We start from the raw sequence: 18,759 nt of genomic DNA on the forward strand, positions 1-18,759 counted from the left end.
ACACGAGGCACAAGTCCACAAGAAAACTCACGCACCAAGCTCCGAGTCAACACTCATGAAATGTCTTTCAAAAGACTCTCAAAGAATGTTTTCAAGCTAGACTTCTTGACAAATCTTCAAGACAAAACCACAAAAATAACCACCCGGTCGGCCAAATAAAAGACCACCCGGCCGTCTTCACTCGGCCAAGACCACCCGGTCATCTTCACCCAGCCAAGACCACCCGGTCATCTTCACCCGGCCAAGACCACCCGGTCATCTTCACCCGGCCAAGACCACCCGATCGTCTTCATTCGGCCAAAATCACCCGGTCGTCTTCACTCGGTCAAGACCACCCGGTCATCTTCACCCGGCCAAGACCACCCGGTCGTCTTCACTCGGCCAAGATCACCCGGTCGTCTTCAGTCGGCCAAGACCACCCGGCCGTCTTCACTCGGCCAAGACCACCCGGCCATCTCCACCACCTAATCAAGTACTTTTCACCAAACTCCTTGGTCCCTATAAATACCTCATTCATTCACAACACAATGTAAGTTTCTCTCAACTTGTCAAAACTCTACAAAAATCACACCATCACTTTCTCTCTCTAGAAAACATAGAGACGAGTACAAATCGTTTACCAAAAACGCAATACAACACGACTAATGTTGAGCGTCGAAGAGCGCGCCGAGGGAAAACCCTCCGCGTCCCTCTAGATTCACGTTTCATTTGTGGTTAGGTGAAGGTGCAAGGATTCAAAGACCCGGCGAAGAACACGGAAAACATAGACGATCCAAATACCCGGAGACTCGAAGATCCGAAGACCCGGACACTCGAAGACCCGAAGATCCGAATAGCATGAATACGACAAGAAGAGAAGAACTTCACCAAACCCAACCTACGTGCGGTCATAGGGTCCGGCCCTAGATCGAACCACGGACGGTTCTTAGTGTAAACCCAAAAACGCGGTTAACAATGTCCAATACTCTTTCTACGCCACAAATTCTTTATACTTTATGACGCACATTATTATCCCTTATTTGTTTTCATGATTGACTTATAGGTCAAGCAATGACATGTAGTGGCCCAGAATTCTTTCAATTTTCCAGCTTCCGCTTCTAGCAGGATCATAAGCTCTCAACCATTCATTTGATAAAAGATCTAAATAATTACTTTTCATATGTAATAGGTCATTTGCTATATATATATGGAAGAAATTATTGGGGGAAGAAATTCAGCAAAACATGTAAGGAAACCTTTATTAGGTCGCGTTGACGAAGAATATTATGAACCTGAGAAAGAGCTATGGTTCTAGCCTTCTAGGGGACTCTTCAAGCCGAATATAAACCTTAAAATATATAAGTTTAACTATCACGTTCGCGTAAGTATATTTTGCATGCTTTTCCGAATTTATAACTTATGTAGACTTTTAATTTTTATGATTTCATTCTTACATCATACTTATATAATATAATCTGATATGGATTAATATATTAGACATATACACACAAATTAGAAACAATAACCTTTAGATTTGTATATTATTGAGAGCTCAACAATGGTGACTAGGAGTGACTATTTGGTCAACATTGGCGCACTAGGAGGAAAATAGTTGAAGTGACTTTCCTTGCTTTTGTTATTGAAGACCTAGAAACATTGGCAGTTGCTTGCTTCTGGGTCAACGTAAGTAAGAGCTACATCGATATCTTATAGTAATTACCCAACAGAGATTTTGATACTATGAGCTTCAATTGTAACGTTGTCCATTTTGTAGTAATCCTAGTTTTTAGTTTGAGTCGAAATATGGTACTACAGTGCTTTTGTTTTAATAATCAAGATTATGAAAATTTAGTGAGAATGTAAATAAATTTGAGATAAATGTGTGGACATTATTAATAGGAAACTGAGATATATAGCAGGAATGGGTGATTCATGTGCGGACAAAAAAATTATTGAGCGATTGAATATTGCTAGGAAAAAATTTAGGCATTTCAGGTGTGATTCTTTTTTATCATCTTTCGGATAATTTAAACAAGCAAAAAAAAAAAAAAAAAAAAAAAAAAAAAAAAAAAAAAAAAAAACCGTCATAAACAAAATAACTTGAAGGTCTCTAATTTTCAGGAGACAATTTTGATTTTTTTTATTTCAACCATCCTGCGTAATTCTGTTTTTGTTTCTATGTAATTTTGTGTTGATCTATATATGTTAGTATTCAGTCGATTTGAGCAAAATAACTATTCGAAAATCTATTATTACTATAAATTTAGTATCTAGTTTCTATGGAATTCTGGGTAGTAAAAAAACTGTGTTTTTTGTTTCATTCTGAGACTCTTGATTTTAGAATATAAGGATTCGTATTCTAGAATACGATGTCCCTGTGTATATAAACCCTACGTTTATACACAAACCTATATTACTCATCTTATCTAAATATATCTTGTTATTTATGTTTTTTTTCTAAGAATCTGATTAATTTAGAATTACCAACAATTATGTGAACCGATATAAAATACAGTTATATCAAAAGAAAGCACTCTTTTACTTTACAACGAAGGTTCTTAGAAAATACAAAATAGAGCAGTCGAACTTTTTTTTATTCCAAGTTCCAACGCAGTAATTAGGAAAACAAACAGGCTAGATTTTATTCATGCAAACATAGAGTAATAAAATCACACGATGGCCATTTCATCCACTTTATTTTATGGGTTCAAAACCCTAGTGTTGAAGTAGGGTATTGTATGCAATAAAGTTGTATTTGTATGTATGTACACTTCAAGGGCTTTCATACGTTGGACAGTTGCGGATGTATGGGCCACATGGCTTGGTGGTGTACCGTTTTTGGGTCCACATGGTATTCCTCGGCCCAATCCTGTCATTATATTTTCAACCAATTATTGTATTTGTAATTAGGGAGTTTTCCAAAATTAGGAGTAAAAAAAATGCAAACAACTTTTTTGGACTTTTTTTTCAAAAGGTCACAAATAGGACCTCTGACACTTTTTTCATTTATGTAATTACCATTATATCCTTCTTTATTTACTTTTTGTAAATGTCAATGTCTCATGAACCCCACTCTCACCTACTCCCCTCTCTCTCTATTATTTGTCTTTATATGTTATAATAAAGTACACATAAATAATTAATAAAATAGACACATTTTTTTATCATGAAATTCTAAGAATTCTGAGAATCCGTGACGTATCTATCACGAAAAATGAGAATTCGTGACCTTTATGTCATGAAAAAATTAGAATTTCGTGATACTTTGATGGAATTTAATGATAAAACTCTTGTTTATTATATTAAATACAGCGTAGAGGACCAATGGTTATTATAAATATAAAAATAAAAATTTGAAAATAATAAAGTACACACATAAATAATTAATAAAATAGATACATTTATTTTTATTTTTATAAAATTAGTTTTTAATAAATAATTAATAAAATAGACACATATTTTATTTTTAAAAATAATTTTGTGTTAATTTTCATGAAAATAATAAAGTACACACATAAATAATTAATAAAATAGACACATTTTTTATTTTTAAAAATAATTTTATGTTAATTTTCATGAAAATAATAAAGTACACACATAAATAATTAATAAAATAGACACATTTTTTATTTTTATGAAATTAGTTCGATTTAATTTCCATGAAAATAATAAAGTGCACAAATAAATGATTAATAAAACAGACAAATTTTTTATTTATTTATATGAAATAATAACACGAAACAATAAGATTTTGTGACTTTCATGTAACGAAACACTTGGATTCGTGACTTTTCTGTCACGAAAAATGAGGATTTCATGACTTTTCTATCACGAAAAATTGGGACTTCGTGACTTTCCTCTCATGAAACATTGAGATTTCGTGACGTAGATATCACGGAAAAAAAAACTATTCAAGTCACAAAACAGTACGTTTTCGTGACATTTCAGTCACAAAATGGGATACTTTGATGGAATTTAATGAGAAATCTCTCTTTTATTCCATTAAATACGTCTTAGATAACCAATATTTGTTATAAAAATAAAAATTTGAAAAAATACATAGTTAGTCAAGCTCTACTTACCTAGAAGATATTGAGGAACTAATGTGCCTTGTATTGTGAAGTGTCGTTGACATACATTTATTTGTCCCATTTCATCATTTCAAATTAATGGGACAAAGTGTCAAGTAGTCTAAAACAAATGAACATAGGTTAATAAGATTTACTGTAATGTCGTCTGGCATGTCGTTTTCCCCTCCAACTTCTCCTTAATGTGAGGATTTATTGATAACACATGTATTAGCGTTGTTAGTCCTCCAAATCAACTCATTTAACAGCCTAGAAGCAAGTTTATGAGGATCAAACGAGATCAAAAGAGCAAAAGAGAGCATGTTTCACGTAATTGAGTAGGAATTTCGTGACATCTTTGTCACGAAAAAAGGAAATTCGTGACTTCTATGTCACGAAAAATAGGAATTTCGTGACTTCTACGTCACAAAATATTGGGATTTCGTAACTTATTTGTCACGAAAAATAAGGATTTTGTGACTTATCTGTCACGAAACAAAGCTCTTTAAGTCACGAAACAGTACGTTTTCGTGACATACCAGTCACAAAATGGGATACTTTGATGGAATTTAATGACAAATCTCTCCTTTATTTTATTAAATACGTCTTAGGTGACAAATATTTGTTATAAATATAAAAACAAAAAATTTAAAAAAATACATAGTTAGTCAATCTCTACTTACCTAGAAGATATTGAGGAACTAATGTGTCTTGTATTGTGAAGTGTCGTTAACATACATTTATTTGTCCCATTTCATCATTTCAAATTAATGGGACAAAGTGTCAAGTAGTCTAAAACAAATGAACATAGGTAAATAAGATTTACTGTAATGTCGTCTGGCATGTCGTTTTCCCCTCCAACTTCTCCTTAATGTGAGGATTTATTGATAACACATGTATTAGCGTTGTTAGTCCTCCAAATCAACTCATTTATTGATAATACATGTCGTTGTGAAGTGTTTTTAACACACATTAATTTGTACAATTTCATCATTTCAAGTGGGAAAAGAATGTCAAGTAGTCTCAATATATGAACATAGGTTAATGAGGTTTAACGTCATGTCGTCCGGCATGTCGTTTTTCCCTCTAACTTATCTTTAATATGGGAATTTATTGATAACTCATGTATTAGCGTTGTTAGAAGCAAGTTTAGGAGGACCAAACGAGATCAAAGGAGCGAAAGAGAGCATAATTCATGTAATTGACTCGGACTTCGTGACTTCGTTGTCACGAAATTTCGAGAATTCATGACATCTTTGTCACGAAAAAATGGGAATTTGTGACTTCTATGTCAAGAAAAATTGGAATTTTGTGACTTCTATGTCACGAAAAATTGAGATTTCGTGACTTATTTGTCACGAAAAATGGGGATTTCGTGACTAATTTGTCACGAAAAATTGGGATTTCGTGACTTTCCTGTCACGAAACAAAACTCTACAAGTCACGAAATAGCACGTTTTCGTGACATACCAGTCATGAATGAGATACTTTGATTGAATTTAATGATAAATCTCTTGTTTATTTTATTAAATACGTCGTAGGGGACCAATGGTTATTATATATAAACAATTTTTTTTTTGAAAAAATACATGGTAAGTCAAGCCCTAAGGAAAGAATGTGTCTTGTATTGTGAAGTGTTGTTGACATATATTAATTTGTACAATTTCATCATTTCAAATGGGATAAGAATGTCAAGTAGTCTAAACAAATGAACATAGGTTAATGAGGTTTAACGTCATGCCGTTTTCCCAACTAACTTATCCTTAATGTGGGAATTTATTGTTAACTCATGTATTAGCGTTGTTAGTCCTCCAAATCAACTCATTTAACAGTCTAGAAGCAAGTTTAGGAGGACCAAACGAGATCAAAGGAGCGAAAGAGAGCATGTTTCACGTAATTGGCTCGGACTTCGTGACTTCGTTGTCACGAAATTTCGGGGATTCGTGACATCTTTGTCACGAAAAATTAGAATTTTGTGACTTCTATGTCACACAAAATTGAGATTTCGTGATTTATTTGTCAGGAAAAAGGGGATTTCGTGACTTATTCGTCACGAAAAATGGGGATTTTGTGACTTTCCTGTCACTAAAAATGGGATACTTTGATGGAATTTAATGAGAAATCTCTCCTTTATTTTATTAAATACGTCTTAGGTGACCAATGATTGTTATCAACACCTACATTCATTTGTCTCATTTCATCATTTCAAATTAATGGGACAAAGTGTCAAGTAATCTAAAACAAATGAACATAGGTGAATGATCGTTAATGTGGGGATTTATTGATAATTCATGTATTAGCATTATTAGTCCTCCAAATCAATTCATGTATTAAACCTCATAAACTTATGTTCATATGTTTAGACTGTTGGAATCGATCTAGGGTTTGAGAAAATAATTAACGCTTCGGTAAGCGGCGGAATTTTAAAAATTTTCTTTTACAAGTAAAACAGTTTTTACTAACCTAGATAAGTGCAAGTACATGTAATTAAAAACCAATATGAGCTAGAAGTTTACTAACCTTTCTTGAAGCTTGAACTTTGAAGAAGCTTGTGGAAAGTTTGCAACGCTCGTCTCCCCTCGCAGCACGTCTCTCTTTCTTTCCTCGGCACCTCGAGAAACCACGAAAGTTTCTATCACTAAATCACTCGAAAAGAAGGAATCAGTGAGTGGGCACTTTTAAACACTACGACTTAAGAACAAGTCTCGAAGTCGCAGAGCTAAACACTAGGTCGAGTGAGGACCTAGGTGCCAAGACAAGAAAAATCAAAAATAAACTAGAGAGAGAGAGAGAGGATTTTCGGCCAAAGTTCTAGAGAGAGAGTCTCTCAAATCTCTTAAACTTGGATGAATCAATTGTGAGGAAATGAGGCTCCTATTTATAGGAGAGGCTTTACCTTCAATAAGGTAGTTTCCTCTTCTATAGAATATCACATATTCATGAGCAAATATTGCCTCTTTCCCACTTGAGAAACTCGGCCAAACAAGGCTTCTAGAAGCCTTGATTTGTTTCCAATTTTGTTCATGGCTTGTCTTTTCTCTCAACATGGCCGATTACCCTAGTTTCCTCTTGGAGGAAATTTGTTTCCTCTTTTTCTTTTGGCAAGTATCTAAATACATTTATGCACAAAATAAACTCTCTTATTTCTCTATTAGGGTAGGCGCCCAAGTCTCTCTAGAAGGAGCTTCTAGAAGCTTCTTCATTTGTTCATGACAACATGAGAAAGGCCCATTAAGAATTTTCAATAAAATTCTTATGAAATGAAATTAATTCACATGGCCCAATTAATCATATTATGGCCGAGTGACATTAAGTCATCAAATGAACTTGTCAAAATTTATTGACATCCATTTCATCCTTATGTCTCAAAAGACAAAAATACCCTTTCGACAATTTTCGTTCTTGTTTTGACTTAGCTTCCAGTTTAACAATTTCTATCGATGTGATTCGTGACAGTGACCTCATGGACCCAAATGAACAAAGCTTGAGCTAAACACTTGGACTCAAAAGTTCACAAACCTTTTCCAAGTTTAGCTTAATGCCAACTGACTCCACTAAAGAGCTGACACTGAAAATCTCTCGGTTCAAATGAATTTATTTTCTACTCAAGAATTCGACTTAATTACGATGAGCGGATCCACTGAATATTATCTATGTTTACCCTTCATGAATGTCATCAGCTAGTCGGGATTTACTAAATTACCATTTTACCCTTCTAGCTGTTATTTCCTCAACTCCTTTGTCGCTTGTGAATAAGTTAGAAACAATGTATTGACGAGGAGCTAACAAGTCACATTGTTTCATCCAAAAGAGTCAAGACTCAATTTGGACACTGGCCAGTTCATTTATTCACACTCAAAGGAACAAAGCATGAGGTGACATACATTGCATTTCAGCAATCTTGTACATGAATTCCATATCTATGAGAACTTCACAAAGTTACTCATGACAGACTCACAACTTAGTACTTCACCAATAGGCCTTGTTCGGAATCACATAGTGAGTCCGAACTTTGACTTTCTCAAATGAGAATACTAAGGTGTGAAATGGCATGTCTCATTTCAGGATTAAGGTAAGCATGATGCAATTCATACATAGTGACTTCGAGACATAAGAGGTTAAATGGTTTGTTCTTATATTGTCTCTAGAAGTGCACTGGTCAATTCAGTACCTTCGGAAGATACCTAGAAGAACTATAGAGTCTCAAACTCTCAGTGCCTCATAACCAGACATCATAGATTCTTCTAACAATCATACTGAGGTCAATAGTCCTTTGACCCTAAGATTGCGAATATATCGTTTTAAGCAAACTACGAAGAGTTTGTTCATGCAAATCTACATTTGTCTCTTCGTAAGTTGTTAAGTTTGTTTATGGACTAAAAGACTATGGTTTTATCATAAAGCTTCAGACAAGGAAGATTGAATGAACGTTTCAACTTTTTATTAATGAATAAGCTATTACAAGCAAGAGTCTTCGTAAGACTATATGACATCAAATGTACATAAATAGACACTACTACTCTTCTTGTGGGCACCATTGACAACAAACTCCCACTTGACTCAAAGAAGATGTGAGTAGTCCTACATGCCTAATCCCTCACGAAGTTGGTCAAAGACCTTGTTCGCTAGGGGCCTTGGTGAATGGATCTGCCAGAGATCTATTTCACCTCCACGTCTCCGCGCTGCGCGATCTCTCGAATCAAATGGTATTTCCTCTCAATATGTTTAGAGCGCTTATGGCTTCTAGGTTCCTTTGAGTTAGCGACAACCCCACTATTATCACAATAAAGGGTTATGGGCTCGTCGACGTTTGAAACAACTTCCAAATACTTAAGGAATTTTCTAAGCCATACAGCCTCTTTGGATGCTTCACAAGCAGCCACATATTCTGCTCCCATTGTGGAGTCAGCAATGCAAGAATGCTTAATACTTCTCCACACAACAGCTCAACCATTAAGGATGAACACGATTCCCGAAGTGGATTTCCTGGAATCCTTATCCGCTTGAAAATCGGAGTCGGTATATCCCGTCATAGTCAGGTCAGTACCTGAGTATGTAAGCATCAAGTTCCTAGTTCTTCGAAGATACTTAAGAACATGCTTAACAGCAATCCAGTGCTCGGGTCCAGGGTTGGATTGGAAACGACTTACTACGCTAACGGCGAAGCAGATGTCAGGTCTAGTGCAAAGCATAGCATACATGAGGCTTCCTACGGCAGAGGCGTAAGGAATTTTCCTCATGTCTTCAATCTCTTGTGCAGTCTTGGGAGACTGGTCCTTAGAGAGTGAAACTCCATGCCTAAAGGGTGTTTGGCCCTTCTTGGAGTCTTGCATCGAGAAGCGATCCATTACCTTATCAATATAAGATGCTTGAGAGAGCGACAGGGTCTGGTTTTTCTTATCTCGAAAGATTTGGATTCCCAGAATGTACGCGGCTTCTCCTAGATCCTTCATATCGAATTGCTTTGCTAGCCAGACCTTAACCTCAGATAACTTACCCACGTCATTACCAATGAGTAGTATATCATCGACATATAGTACCAGAAACACAACTTTGCCTTCGTGTATTAACTTGTAAACACAAGGCTCATCTATTGACTGTTCAAAGCCGAAGCTCTTTACAGTTTCATCGAATCTAATATTCCATGACCTAGATGCTTGCTTTAATCCATAAATGGATTTAAGCAACTCACAAACCTTGGTCTCTTGACCTTTATCCACGAAACCGTCTGGTTGAGCCATGTAAATGCGCTCGTCAAGATTGCCATTCAGAAAGGCTGTCTTGACATCCATTTGCCAGATCTCATAGTCGAGAGCTGCAGCTATGGATAGGAGTATGCGGATGGATTTAAGCATTGCGACTGGCGAGAAGGTTTCTTCATAGTCAATCCCTTCTTGTTGGGTATAACCCTTTGCCACAAGTCGTGCTTTGAACGTCTCGACGTTCCCATCAGGACCCCTTTTCTTCTTGTATATCCACTTACACCCTACGGGTTTAATCCCTTCAGGAAGGTCTACAAGTTTCCAGACTTTGTTGACATACATCGAGTGCATTTCAACTTTCATGGCGTCAAGCCAAAGGTTTGATTCAGAACAAGCCATTGCTTGGCTATAGGAAACAGGGTCATCCATGTCGGAGACGGCTACAAGAGAGTCTCCATAAGACATGTACCTGTCAGGCTTTTGAGTAGCCCTCCCACTACGTCTAAGTACTACTTGACGAGATTCTGATGAGTTAGGTTGTGTTTCAGTTGGGGTAAGAACAGTTCTTACAGATGAGGTAGAAGCTTCCTCACCCAACTTTTCTTCAAGCACAATTTTGCTTCTAGGTTTCGCATCCTTCATAAAGTCCTCCTCAAGGAAACGAGCATTCGTGCTAACGAAAGTCTTATCGTCCTCGGGACTATAGAAAGTAAAACCTTTGGTTTCCTTCGGATATCCTACAAACAGGCACAATTCTGACCTACTAGCCAACTTGCTAGTCTTTTACCTCAGCACGTGTGCAGGGCAACCCCAAATTCGGATGCGGCCAAGATTCACTTTACGGCCAGTCCATCTCTCATAAGGAGTACCAGGAACCGTTTTAGACGGAACTTGGTTCAGAATGTAGGCGGCTGTTTCGAGGGCATATCCCCAAAAGGAAAGCGGGAGTGATGAGTAACTCATCATCGATCTAACCATCTCCATAAGAGTTCGGTTTCTTCTCTCTGACACTCCGTTTTGTTGAGGTGTGCCAGGTGCGGTAAGCTGAGAAGCGATACCTTCTTCTTTAAGAAAGTCATCGAACTCTCCAGACATATACTCACCACCTCGATCAGATCGAAGGGTTTTGATCACTTTGCCAGTTTGCTTTTCCACTAAAGCCCTAAAGACCTTAAATACGTTAAAGGTCTCGGATTTGTGTTTAAGCAAATAGACAAACCCATATCTTGAGTAATCATCAGTGAAGGTAACGAAGTATTCGTATCCTCCACGTGCCTGTTGGTTGAGCGGACCACATACATCAGAATGTATTAGTTCCAGCAACTCAGTGGCTCTTCGACCCTTATCGGAGAAAGGTCGCTTAGTCATTTTTCCTTCTATACAGGATTCACAAGTAGGTAGTGAACCTATTGCAGAGGCTTGGAGTGGACCATCCCTCACAAGTCTCTTAATCCTATCTAGACTGATATGACCAAGTCTCAAGTGCCAGAGGTATGTTGATTTTGTTAGATCGGAGGATTCAGAAAGTTTGATCCTCTTTGGCTCCCTAATTAGATCGTTATCTATTTCGGTATCTAAAAGAGAAGGTTGAGTGGGATAGATGTAAAAAAGACCATTCTTCATACATGCATCAGTGACGAAAGAATTAGAAAAAGAAATACGAATTCCATTCTTTATAAACTTTAAATAATAATCTTGCTCGAAAAGTTGAGCAACAGATACTAGGTTTTTCCCAAAGGAAAGAACATAATACACATTATTCAAATTTAAAGTTCGATCTTCAAAAGATAGCGTCACGGATCCCACAGCCTTCGCAGACACCACGCTCTCATCACCCCACTTGAAGCAGAAGTCGCCATCCTCTAAGCTTTTGCTTTTCCTAAAACCAGTCAAGGAGCAGCAAATATGGTTAGTAGCAGCGGAGTCAATAATCCACGATGATACATTATCAGCTACTAAACAGGCTTCAGTAACAAGTACAATACCTTTTGCTTTGGTTTTGAGGTACGCAGGACAGTTCCTACGCCAGTGACCAGGCTCGTTGCAGTGGTGGCACTTGTCTTTAGACTTGTCCACCTTCGGAGCCTTTGGCGCCTTCTTCTTCGTTTGAACCTTAGGTTGGTTCTTCTTCTCGGCGTTGCGAGGTCTCTTCTTAGATCCAGAGGTGGAGGCAGTAGCATGTACTTCTCCTTGAGCCCTCTTTTTCTTAGTGAGTGCCTCAGCGGTTTGAAGTTCCTTCATGAGCTCGGTAACAGTGTACTCCAGCTTGTTCATGGAATAATTCAACTTGAAGGTATCAAAGGTTTCGGGGAGAGTTTCCAAGATCATATCTATTTTAGTCTCCCCATCAATCTCAGATCCAAGAATCTCCATTTCGTTTAGATAGCTAATGATCAGCATCATATGATCTCTAACGGGAGTTCCAGCCTTCATACGACAGTTCATGAATTGTCGGACCGCTTGTTGCCTAGCTTGACGTCCTTGCCCTCCAAACATCTCATGGAGATTGTAGAGCATATCGGTGGCAGTTTCATAATCACGATGTTGTTGTTGCAACACATTGTTCATCGATGCCAAAATATAGCATCTCGCAATCTCATCGGATCGAAGCCAGGCCGCCAGGACGTCTTTCTCCTCTTGCGTCGAATCATCATTCGTTTGAGGACAGGGGGTGGTGAGAACCCATTTGTGCTTGTCGACAGTAAGGACTATGTCGAGGTTACGTTTCCAGTCGACGTAATTGTCGCCTTCGAGTTTATTCGAGGAAAGAATTGTAGAGAGAGGGTTGAGAGACATATTGCCTATAAAAATTGAAACAAGTTTATGATTAGTCTTTGGTTTAGGATTTAAGTTTTATTAAGACTTTTGTAAAATCCAAAGGTGTTATAAACCAAACGATAATTTACTCCCTCAAGAGAAGGCCGCAAAAAATCTCCATTTATAAGTAAATGACACATCATTAATGCTAAGCCAAGATGTCAATACATCTATTTTGATTAGCCACCTTTTAAATTGGTTTGATCACTCACATCCTTTCGCAGAGCCTCAAGGGAGGATTACTAGGGATTGAGCCTAAGTGTGCAACCAACCACTTAGTCCAAAAGGTCAACTTTGAAAAACAATTCCCCAAGGGGAGGCCTTGCCATCATCGTCTCACTCTCGGACGTAGCTCATTGAGCGATGATCGAAGCAATAACCCCTTGGAGTACTCACATTTAAGTGAGGGTCGCAAGAGCGGCTCTTAGTCCCACGTTATTGCATCTTTCACTAGTGTTGGGGATCGCGGGTTACAAACGACGAATATAACCCTCCCACTTAGATTTTGGAGATGGTTCATCGACTCTTATAAGTTCGGAAATAAATTTCCTAGTTAGAGAGCGACAGAGCGGACAACTAGAAGAGAATCTTAGATCGACATGTTCAGAGCAGTATTAGTGCATAAAGGCACAAGGTACATACTCGATCTTTTCCTATTTTCTATTTCGGGAAAGTGCGTGAGGGAAGTGTGAACTTCAACTCACTCGAACACTTGAAAGTTTGAGATTACACATCTTTTTATTTTTCGGCTTGTCTACAAGGAGACCTCCCACTCAAATTTTCAAGAGCATATAGATTTTGAACATATGTGATATAGATGTAGTTTTGAAAACATTTTGAAAATTTATTTGATTTGGATGACAAAATATTTTTCAAGTTTGAAAGTGAAAACGGTTTTTCAAAATTCAAACTAGTTTTGTAAAAATTCAATTTCAATTAAACTTTCAAAAATCAAAACATTTTAATCTTACACATCATGTTTATAATCATATGAAAAACATTTTTGCTCAAGAAAATTTTCTCATTAGAGTTCTATAACTCATGGTAGTGGGGTTTGAAAATCCGGATTTCTAAAAAACTGGAGTTTCAGACAGCCGCGCACCTCGGAGTAAAATCAACATATCTGGCGGCTCCGATGTCCTTTTCAGCCGAAACCGGTGGCATTGGACAGAGGACAGACAGAGCTTTAATTTGATTCAAGAATAATTAAATTTCGATTTCTGAGCAGAGAGTTATGCCTCTTTTAATGCGGGTTTACTCCAGCTCGAAGAAAAAGAAATAAATTAAAGCTTGGTCCTACTTAGGTGCGAAAAAGAATCAAGTGTAACGGAACGTTTTAAGATGTTGTTTAAAGCTTTTATTTGTGTTTTATTAGCAGGGTAATAACATAGAATAAAATAAATAACAACAAGCATAAAACGAATACGGTAAATAAAAGAAACTAGAAAGACAAAGTAACTAGTCACAAAAATTACTGAAATTTCTCAAACCTTTAAAACACGTTTTTCAATATAAAAAATTAAAAACTTTTAGAACTGATTCTAATGTGTTTTAAAAACATCCCAAACTCATAGAAAAACAACATGCTTTTTAATTTAAAGACAAGAGCATTAAATTAAAAAAAATCTAAGATTACAATTCTAACTTGTCACAAAATTAGTAATTTTTCGAAAACGATTTTCAAGCTCATAATTTTAAAAACATGTACATGCTAATCTTTGACCATAGCTCTGATACCATTTGTTGGAATCGATCTAGGGTTTGAGAAAATAATTAACGCTTCGGTAAGCGGCGGAATTTTAAAAATTTTCTTTTACAAGTAAAACAGTTTTTATTAACCTAGACAAGTGCAAGTACATGTAATTAAAAACCAATATGAGCTAGAAGTTTACTAACCTTTCTTGAAGCTTGAACTTTGAAGAAGCTTGTGGAAAGTTTGCAACGCTCGTCTCCCCTCGCAGCACGTCTCTCTTTCTTTCCTCGGCACCTCGAGCAACCACGAAAGTTTCTATCACTAAATCACTCGAAAAGAAGGAATCAGTGAGTGGGCACTTTTAAACACTACGACTTAAGAACAAGTCTCGAAGTCGCAGAGCTAAACACTAGGTCGAGTGAGGACCTAGGTGCCAAGACAAGAAAAATCGAAAATAAACTAGAGAGAGAGAGAGAGAGGATTTTCGGCCAAAGTTCTAGAGAGAGAGTCTCTCAAATCTCTTAAACTTGGATGAATCAATTGTGAGGAAATGAGGCTCCTATTTATAGGAGAGGCTTTACCTTCAATAAGGTAGTTTCCTCTTCTATAGAATATCACATATTCATGAGCAAATATTGCCTCTTTCCCACTTGAGAAACTCGGCCAAACAAGGCTTCTAGAAGCCTTGATTTGTTTCCAATTTTGTTCATGGCTTGCCTTTTCTCTCAACATGGCCGATTACCCTAGTTTCCTCTTGGAGGAAATTTGTTTCCTCTTTTTCTTTTGGCAAGTATCTAAATACATTTATGCACAAAATAAACTCTCTTATTTCTCTATTAGGGTAGGCGCCCAAGTCTCTCTAGAAGGAGCTTCTAGAAGCTTCTTCATTTGTTCATGACAACATGAGAAAGGCCCATTAAGAATTTTCAATAAAATTCTTATGAAATGAAATTAATTCACATGGCCCAATTAATCATATTATGGCCGAGTGACATTAAGTCATCAAATGAACTTGTCAAAATTTATTGACATCCATTTCATCCTTATGTCTCAAAAGACAAAAATACCCTTTCGACAATTTTCGTTCTTGTTTTGACTTAGCTTCCAGTTTAATAATTCCTATCGATGTGATTCGTGACAGTGACCTCATGGACCCAAATGAACAAAGCTTGAGCTAAACACTTGGACTCAAAAGTTCACAAACCTTTTCCAAGTTTAGCTTAATGCCAACTGACTCCACTAAAAAGCTGACACTGAAAATCTCTCGGTTCAAATGAATTTATTTTCTACTCAAGAATTCGACTTAATTACGATGAGCGGATCCACTGAATATTATCTATGTTTACCCTTCATGAATGTCATCAGCTAGTCGGGATTTACTAAATTACCATTTTACCCTTCTAGCTGTTATTTCCTCAACTCCTTTGTCGCTTGTGAATAAGTTAGAAACAATGTATTGACGAGGAGCTAACAAGTCACATTGTTTCATCCAAAAGAGTCAAGACTCAATTTGGACACTGGCCAGTTCATTTATTCACACTCCAAGGAACAAAGCATGAGGTGACATACATTGCATTTCAGCAATCTTGTACATGAATTCCATATCTATGAGAACTTCACAAAGTTACTCATGATAGACTCACAACTTAGTACTTCACCAATAGGCCTTGTTCGGAATCACATAGTGAGTCCGAACTTTGACTTTCTCAAATGAGAATACTAAGGTGTGAAATGGCATGTCTCATTTCAGGATTAAGGTAAGCATGATGCAATTCATACATAGTGACTTCGAGACATAAGAGGTTAAATGGTTTGTTCTTATATTGTCTCTAGAAGTGCACTGGTCAATTCAGTACCTTCGGAAGATACCTAGAAGAACTATAGAGTCTCAAACTCTCAGTGCCTCATAACCAGACATCATAGATTCTTCTAACAATCATACTGAGGTCAATAGTCCTTTGACCCTAAGATTGCGAATATATCGTTTTAAGCAAACTACGAAGAGTTTGTTCATGCAAATCTACATTTGTCTCTTCGTAAGTTGTTAAGTTTGTTTATGGACTAAAAGACTATGGTTTTATCATAAAGCTTCAGACAATGAAGATTGAATGAACGTTTCAACTTTTTATTAATGAATAAGCAATTACAAGCAAGAGTCTTCGTAAGACTATATGACATCAAATGTACATAAATAGACACTACTACTCTTCTTGTGGGCACCATTGACAACATAGACTACTTAACATTCTTTTTCCATTTGAAATGATAAAATTATACAAATTAATGTATGTCAACAACACTTCAAAATACAAAAACACATTCTTTCCTCGTGATCTTCCAGGTAAGTAGAGATTGACTTACCATGTATTTTTTCAACTTTTTTATTTTTATATTTATAATAACCATTGGTCTCCTACGACATATTTAATGAAATAAACAAGATATTTATCATTAAATTCCATAAAAGTATCCAATTTCGTGACTGAAATGTCATGAAAACGTACTGTTTCGTGACTTGAAGAGTTTTTTTTCGTGAGAGTTACGTCACGAAATCCTAATTTTTCGTGACAGGAAAGTCACGAAATCCCTATTTTTCGTGACAGAAAAGTCACGAAATCCTCATTTTTCGAGACAGGAAAGTCACGAATCCATTTGCTTCGTTTTATTATTTATTAAAAATTAATTTCATAAAAATAAAAAAATGTGTCTATTTTATTAATTATTTATGTCTGTACTTTATTATTTTCATGGAAATTAAATCAAACGAATTTCATAAAAATAAAAAATGTGCCTATTTTTATTAATTATTTAAGTGTGTACTTTATTATTTTCATGGAAATTATATCAAACTAATTTCATAAAAATAAAAAAAATGTGTCTATTTTATTAATTATATATATGTGTACTTTATTATTTTCATGGAAATTAAATCAAACTAATTTCATAAAATAAAAAAAATGTGTCTATTTTATTAATTATTTGTGTGTGTACTTCATTATTTTCATGGAAATTAAATCAAACTAATTTCATAAAAAAATGTGTCTATTTTATTAATTATTTATGTGTATACTTTATTAATTTCATGGAAATTAAGTCAAACTAATTTCATAAAAAAAAAAAAACTTGTGTATTTTATTAATTATTTATGTGTGTACTTTATGATTTTCATGGAAATTAAATCAAACTAATTTCATAAAAATAAAAAAATGTGTCTATTTTATTAATTATTTATGTGTGCACTTTATTATTTTCATGGAAATAAATCAAGCTAATTTCATAACAATAAAAAAATGTGTCTACTTTATTAATTATTTATGTGTGTACTTCATTATGTAATAAAAAAAACATATGTCATATATTTATGTGTATGTAAATACAATATTTATAATAGCTACAATATAAACTACCAGCTTTTATATATATATATATATATATATATATATATATATATATATATATATATTATATAACTAATATAAGCTACAATGTACGTGAGAGAAAAATGACAAAGAATAGAGAGAGAGAGAGAGAGAGAGAGAGAGAGAGAGAAGTGTACTTAGTGGGGCCATGAGTCACATGAAAGAGGTGTACAAGACATTGACATTTAAAATAAATAAATAAATAAGGATATAATTGTAATTACATAAATAGAAAAAGTGTTATAGATCCTATTTGTGATCTTTTTGAAAAAAAGTCCAAAGAAGTAAAAACCTTTTTTTTTTACTCCTATTTAGAGCAATTTCCCTTATTCATACAAGTCCATATGTACTGAATCAATTCCATACACTGTTCCAGAAAGTTAATAATTATTTGCCTGAAAAACCCCCAAAAAGAAAAGTTGTGTGGTTCATTCCGACACACAACACAACAAAGCATAAAAGTTGAGTTCATATCATAAACATTTAAAAAAAATATATGACTCTAACGATCAAGAGTCAGATTTGTGTTACCAATTTTTGCAGCAGCTAATTGTCGAGCAAGGGTTGAAGAAGGAAAAAAGAGAATGGCAACCAAGAGAATAGTGATCACAACAAAGATTCGCTTCATTCTTTCCAGAGTATTAACTTAGAAGAGACGCTTGTTTTACTTATTTATTTGAATGTGCTAATAATATTTCCCAGTCCTCACTTATTTATAGCCCATTCTGTATTAGGGTAGTCGCCGTGAGAAAAAAAACATGTCAGCTCTATCCTACAACTAACATACTAGTCCCTTCTAAATTATGTAGTACTATTTTCTTAAATTTATTTATTTATTTTTAGAGTTTTAACTTTCTTAACGTAATAAACATATACATATTAATTAGTACTGTTATTATTATCATTATACTAAAAAAATTTGCTATGAATTAATTTGAACTCCTCCTATATCTAATTTGTGACTCTTATTTAATTTTGTCTCTAGTTTTTTGCCTCCTAAACTTTAGTTTTTATCTGACTCTGTCTCTTAGTTACGGTGTACAAAAATTAGACATAAATAAAGTAAGAGAAAATTAAGATAT

At 35.4% G+C, this 18,759-nt stretch overlaps 1 long non-coding RNA gene across 2 annotated transcripts; it reads right to left on the reverse strand.

Annotated features, from left to right (window-relative positions):
- Positions 1-2,596: 2,596 nt before the first annotated feature.
- On the reverse strand, positions 2,597-18,465 carry LOC149408266 (uncharacterized). Of its 2 annotated transcripts, none has more exons than XR_016301726.1 (2): positions 18,209-18,465; positions 2,597-2,836 (listed from the first exon to the last, which is right to left on the reverse strand). It is a non-coding gene; the product is annotated as an uncharacterized LOC149408266 (long non-coding RNA). The 2 variants fall into 2 exon arrangements; XR_016301725.1 differs by having other exon boundaries at positions 2,597-2,848.
- Positions 18,466-18,759: the final 294 nt, after the last annotated feature.

Source organism: Urtica dioica, chromosome 1 (genome assembly GCF_054948205.1).
Source record: "Urtica dioica subsp. dioica isolate 48M chromosome 1, U.dioica_male_clone48M_v1_H2, whole genome shotgun sequence".
NCBI classification, from domain to species: domain Eukaryota; kingdom Viridiplantae; phylum Streptophyta; class Magnoliopsida; order Rosales; family Urticaceae; genus Urtica; species Urtica dioica.